The sequence below is a fragment of the Diorhabda carinulata genome, chromosome 1 (assembly GCF_026250575.1).
Source record: "Diorhabda carinulata isolate Delta chromosome 1, icDioCari1.1, whole genome shotgun sequence".
Classification (NCBI taxonomy): domain Eukaryota; kingdom Metazoa; phylum Arthropoda; class Insecta; order Coleoptera; family Chrysomelidae; genus Diorhabda; species Diorhabda carinulata.
The window spans coordinates 40,446,077-40,453,096 of NC_079460.1; the positions used below are offsets into that span (position 1 = coordinate 40,446,077).

Consider the following 7,020-nt stretch of genomic DNA (forward strand, 5'->3'; position numbering starts at 1 on the left):
GTTATATATTAAGAAGGATTGAGAGATTGTACATAGAAGAAAAAGTGGATGGGTTTGAAAATATATGGATGAAGGTCAAAGTGAATTGCCAGATCTCTTCAGTAGCTTTTGTAATTTACTGTATCAAAAACAAAAAACCGAACAAATTGAAAATGTGATCAGGTAAACCTTTACCCACAATGCTAGTGGTAGTGTTACGTCTTGCAATAAACAACTTTTTAATAATGTTGATATACTTCCACCGCTGTGAAGCTTTTAGGGTTCTATATCTCTTCAAATGAACCCCCGTTCGTTCCAATAATGTTTTATATCTAGGTAAATCATCTTCGGTATATGTAGGATATCCGTAGAAAAGTAATTGGTAAAGACCTGGAGTAGCTGGTATTCTATCCCATCCTTTATCATCTTCTTTTACTAATATATCTCCGTTTTTTAAGTCAAAGTTGATGCGAATATTTCCCAAAGTCCACTGATCGTTGTCAACATTATACTTTGGACTAAACAAATCATCGATTTCCGGATCTTTATTAAAGAAATCTATGACACATTGACGGATTATTTCAGGATATTGCTCAAAGTACTCGTTGACTGTTCGTGGAGAAAAAGTTTCTTCATTCGCTTGAGGTTCATCATCATCGTCTGTAAATACTGATTCGTTTTTCGGATCATATTTGTATATTTCTTCATCGGGAAGAAAACTAGGCAAATACTAGAGCATATTGTATAATTGTACATGATCGTTTATTGGAGAATCACCCGCTAACGGAAATTATCAAAACGATCATATAATAGTGAGATGCTGAAACAGCGCGCGACAGTTACAAATAAACTACAATGAGAGTAGCATTCATTAACATTCAAGGCTTCACTATCGAAGGTGCATTTCATCCTAAGGAACTATCCATCGAAATCGGATTTAAACATAGACACTACATATTCATGCCACCATTATCGTTTCATTTGCTTAACAATGAAGATCGAAAAACAATCAAGTTTTTGGAACGTTATATCCATGGAATTAAGTACTCTTGTGGGGATGTTGATTATTCAAAATTTAACGAGATTTTGAAAAGTATAAATGTCGATTAAATTTACGTTCGCGGCAATCAAAAAGCTGAATTTTTACAAAAGAAATATGAAGAATATGGAATTTCCACCGTCATTGTTGATGTCTGCAAATTCGATGGAACGTTCACCTCCATGGAAAGTTTCAAAAAAGGTTCGGCTTGCCATGCCGATGGAATTTTCAATTGTACCCAAATTAATGTAGAACGACTACGAAACTGGTTTTTAAGTATGATACCATTGTAACTTTTTTTTGCTTGAATAAATTATATTTAAAAAATTTGTTTTTTATTGAAACACATTGTATACTCATTTATGTCTATATTACAAGAAGATTTAAACTTTCTTTTAACAATATTCAATACAATTTTTAATATTAAAATAAATACTGATGTTAAAATTACACATGTGATAGCATACACATTGTTTATGTCATCCTTCATCTCTTGCTTGACATTGTAATACAAACACTTTATTCTCTCTTCAAAATTATTTATTAACTCGAAATCCTGCCGCACGCATGTCTTTTTGACGACGACGTGTCACATGTCTTCTTAGCAATGTGCATTTTTGAACCTTTACAATGGCGAGAGTCGTTTTTGACACTGTGCATTTTTGAACTTGTAAAATGGCATCTTACAGAGTCTCTTAAATACCTAAGCACAATAGTTGTCGAGACGAAATAGTGTAGTTTGTTAAGGCGCTGAATTCGACCATGAAGACTGGTTGTTCGATTCCCGGCTCGACATTTTTTATTAAAAAAAAAAATATTCTCTATTGTTTCGTCACGTCGTATGACGTGGATCGTCGGATGACAACATGACTTTCGTGAAGTCACGCATGATAAGAGTTGCGTTACGTTACATCGCGCGTCGTTACCTTTTTTAAATCCCCATTCTTGAACCCGCTTTGTCTCACTATTTGCAATAAATAAAATTTTTTGAAAATAAATAGTTTTTTTTATATTTTCCTTATTTAGTCGTATTAAATTCGATAATTTTGTGTTTCAATTTATTTCTTCAATGGCAAAAACAATTTTTTGTTATAAGTGGTAATTGTTGTAGTTTTTGTCTTTATGCTTCCAGTCTAATAAGCCGTTTGGAAAAAATATTCTCATATCTGTTAACCACATGTTTTATTGCTGGTTCTCGTTTTTATGGCTGTAGTAGGTAAAGATATCAATTTTTTGAACAAGGCATGTGCAAATAACACAATAATAGAGTAATAAATATTATAGTTTTACAATTTGTACAGAGCTGGCCAAAAGAAAATAGTTTACTATCATATTTGGCAGGATTGATTATCAGATTTTGAGGAAATGATGATATTTTCACCATCTCTCCAAAATAATATAAGTCTCAACACATCTTAAAATTTGAATCCTTTACTAATTTATATTTGTTTTCTTGTTAAACACGAAGTTTGTTTAAACTTGGAAAAACTAAGAAAAAAGAAAAGTATGACAAGTGAAACATTTTCAATTACATTTAAGTTTATGGATTGGATGTTTCATACGTTTCGAGAATTCACAAACTGGGGATCTTTTGAGTCGTTAAATAAAGCATCTTCTTCTTTTATTCAAATCCAATTTAGAGAAAATCGTTGATTATATTATTACAGCTTGAGTGGAAGGATTTGTCTTGGTGAGAAAAAAGATCATTTTCTTAATGACTATCTTCATTTTGTATTAGTTCTGAATAATTTTGTCACGTGGTACCAAGTATTTTCCCACGGAGATTCCGAAAATCACATCTGTTTTCGAATTTGAGCAATGATTTTCGTGAAATCTCATTCTCTCCTTGTGGATTATCACTCATACAATTTTTTTCTTTGCATTTTTTGTTCCTCTTTTGTTTTCAAAATAGATTCCGAGCTACTCACTTCATTATCGTGTTAATTCATATTATTTTCACTAGTTGATAAGCATTTTTTTTCAGATTAGTGTTTCCTCCCTCGTTTACTTGTTTGATATCCAACTTTTGCCCTTACCATGTTTCTATTCGTTTAGTTTGACTGAAATTCTCCTGACTTTAATTTTATCATCAGTGTTATTAAATCAATTATATTTTCCACAGTATAATCCATCACAAAATATGTAATTATTTTGGATTTACACAAAAGAAAATATAAACAGAGAGAGATTAACTTTTTAAACTAGGCAATTCTTCTTTTTCGATCGGCTTTATAGCCTTCTTTTTTAATAAACATCAAATAGTTATTTTTTTTAAACAAAATAATGGTTAGATGTTCATCTGTCAAATATTAATTAACCTCAATTGAATAATAAACTAAATATAAATGAAATTATTTCAAATATTAAGATTTGCAGGTGAGAATTCAATATTTTGGAGCTATCTCCTTAAATATGTTTAATTTTCGAATAGAACAAGATTATATTAAGGTTAGGTTCATTTTTGGAGTTAGGGATTGTTATTGGGATATAACAATAACTCTGTTCCATTTATGACTTATAACTATAATTTTAATTCTTGTATTATTCATCATTAACAATAAATTCGTAGTAGTACATGTTAATCATATTTTTCATATCTGTGTAAACATAATTTCATTATATTTTCATGATATTGTAACAGGAAGGAAAAGCAATGCTGAAAATCAGACTAACAAGATATTTTTTAAATGGAAAATTTGAAGATTTGCACTCAAAACGTGTCTACAAATTTGTCATTATTATTTGATAGAATGTATAATAAAAAACGTTGATGGGGGCAGTTGCAAGTTAAACATTAAATTTACCAGGTATTAAATAAATTATTTAATTAAATTCAAATTAGGAAAGTGATCATTCTGCAGTTTAAAGTTTATTCTGGAACAGCACATCAAAAGGACCTAGAGCAATTGTTTCAGGCAAATTAAAGTTATTGATCAAGTTATGGAAGACACTTCAATGTTACCATCAATGTAAATGAAGTCTGAGAAGTCTCGGCTGGATCCATCTTGAATTGTAATCCATTTGAAAACAAATATAAAACTTGAGCTGAAAACTCTTAAATTGAAAAAAGGTGAGTATGTATCTGAATGTCTCAAATTTCATCAATATTTTCTAATTTATTTGATGTTGCATTGAATTTTGAAAAATTCTTTTTGCATATTCATATATTTGGCAATCGTTTTATGATAGTTAGAATAATAAATCTCCGTGTATTTGGTACAAATGAAAACAGAACTTGATTCGTTGTAAAATTGTAATTATTTTCTATTTTGTGTACAGGGTGACCGGAAACTTTAAACTCTTATTTTATTTCTCCATTCAAATGTATCGTACTGTATTATCATGTGCTTTATAACATCTATTAGTTTAACGAAGATTTAATTTGTGTTATAAAATAAAGTGTGTAGGGTATTTAAAAGTAGAAAGAAAATTAAAAACCGGATCTTTCTTCGTCCACCGTGTATATAGGAGACTGATTTCACTATAATACACAAGTTGTTAATCATAGTTATGTATAATTCGGGATAATTTAATATGATCATAAAAAATATTTTTATATTATATTAACATTTTTTGCTATCTTTCAAAATTACTCATATACCGAACGTTGTCGTAAGATTGGTACACTCTGTGTATAGTATGCAAGAAAATAAGAATTAATAACTAGGTGTTATATAGATGTTAAGATCGTATATGAAGTTTCTTTAACTATTTTTGGGACGTCCTGTAGATAAGTTTAGATTGTAACCGTAATTGATGTTTAAATAGCCACGAAAATGAATATCAAATACAGAAGACTCACCCTATATATATGATCTACTTTCCAAAGTTTTTACAAAAAATGTGTTTGTAAGGACGGAATTTTTTTTCAAAACTACTAGAAAACATATATATGATTGATATTTTTCTAATATTATATTGTAAAATACAAATAGTTGAGAAAAACCCTGTATATCATAATTGGTAAAAGTAATTTCAGAAATAAAATAATGTGAGCCTCTGTTAAATAACAAAAATTCTTTCAACTTTTAGTTGTAAACAACTAATAATAAAATCAGGTATTGAAACAAAAAAGGAATTTTTTGTTTAATTGGAAATTATATTTCAGGTATAAAAAGAGATGAACGACAGTAATCCTCGGAGATTGCTCTGTTTCTTAATTTCCACGCATGTACCTAAATCAAACGGCAAAATGTCCGAGCAAACTAATTTTTGCTGTCATATGTTCAGATAAACAATGGTTATTCTATAAGAAATTATTAAGGTGTAGGTAAATTGTTTAGAATTCAATGTTTTTAATGGTTTACTACTATGGAGTCTGGTATGTTTATTTTAGATATATTTTATGGACCATTATTACATCCTTTTTTTTTGTTGAAAGTATCCTTTATTTATTTTTCTACATTAGTTATCAAAATTTACTAGAGGTATAATATATTTGGAAAACAAAACCTGCAGTGCAGTTTAGGAACTCTTTTCATCTGTTTATAGAATAGTTTGTTTAGATTATATCAAGGGTTTAATACAGATAATGAAAATTGACTGTGCAGCCCCTTTTTAGATGCCTTCATCTTTGTTGGTAGAATTTCTTATCTACTCCACATTTCGAATTTATTTTTGATATTCATGAGAAAAATAACGTTTAATAGAATATTTTTGTTTAATAGAATATTTTTTGATATCGTTTGTCTAATTTGGGGATGAGGACCACCCTACATTATGGGAAGTTTTAAAATCACAGAATTCTCTATATCAAGATAAAAATGATTTGTTTTGTACTTTATACATACGCAGCTAATATTTTGGAACTTGGAATAAATTTCAATAACATTGTTTCAAATTCTACAATCCTTAATTAATATAAAAATTTTCATGTACCTGTAATCACTAATAAAAGTAATAATTCGAAAAACAAAGGTATGTCGTAAAACATTAAAAGTATACAGATTCCCAAAAGGAAATTACTATTATTTGCTGCCCATAACCTCTACTTATATAGTCATTTAATAATATTAATTTATTGTGAATTGTAATAATTAAATCTATGCCATGTTTTATTGTGAGTATTATATCTATTATCAATAATTATTTAAAACTTTCTTAGAAATATTATTAAAAATATATCTTGCTTTATATTGCTTTATTTATTTTATCTTTGAAAACACTATTTTATTCAATATGGAAATTATATATCAAAATAATTATGTAATATTTAATTACTTATTATTTAATAAATCAAAACTTTACATCTTCTCAGTTCATTGACCCCTTTCGAATTCTTTGCGAATGTCTAGACTTGTTTTTGACTTGCGCACTGTGAATGTTGAAGTCACAAGCTTTAAACAATGCATTAATTATTTAGATAATGAAACTTTGGCAGTATTACAAATTCGGGCAGACATATTTGATGCTAAATTTTCTATTCGTAAAATTTCGTGTAATTTTGTTTTCGATGTTGAAGTGAAAACTATTTTCTTATTGATATAGGTAAGATATAATTCTCTTTATGTAAAAATTAACGAGATTTGTCCAATTAAAATTTCCAGGAAAATGAACGATTTCAGTGTATTACATTTTATGGAATGCTAAGGTTTTATTATTATTTTTTTAATATTTTCAAAGTAATTAAAATTAAGCATTTTCTTCAAATAATTTGAAACTGTGTGAATCATTAATTTACTTATAAACATGATACAAACGATAATCTAAAATATACCATCAAAAAGTTCGTTTATCCTTGTCTGTCTGGACAGCATGTCGGCCATCTTTGTAGGTCGACGCAATTATTGTTCACGTCAAATATTTTCAACTGTAATGTGTTTTTTCATTTAAAAATATATATAGATATTAATATTAAAACACCTTATTTCGATTGTAGTACAAAATAGTTATTATTAGATAAATAAAATACAGAGATACCGGATCTGTTTAATAACGACAAAAAAATCTTTCGATTTCTAGTTTTAAAAATGTGATTAATGTTGAAAATTTTTATTGGAAAC

General features: G+C 28.4%; 1 long non-coding RNA gene across 1 annotated transcript; it reads left to right on the top strand.

Moving 5' to 3' along the window:
• Window positions 1–1,379: 1,379 nt before the first annotated feature.
• LOC130896305 (uncharacterized) lies at window positions 1,380–6,266 on the top strand. Its single transcript, XR_009059557.1, has 4 exons — window positions 1,380–3,394; window positions 3,660–3,825; window positions 3,880–4,088; window positions 5,127–6,266. It is a non-coding gene; the product is annotated as an uncharacterized LOC130896305 (long non-coding RNA).
• Window positions 6,267–7,020: the final 754 nt, after the last annotated feature.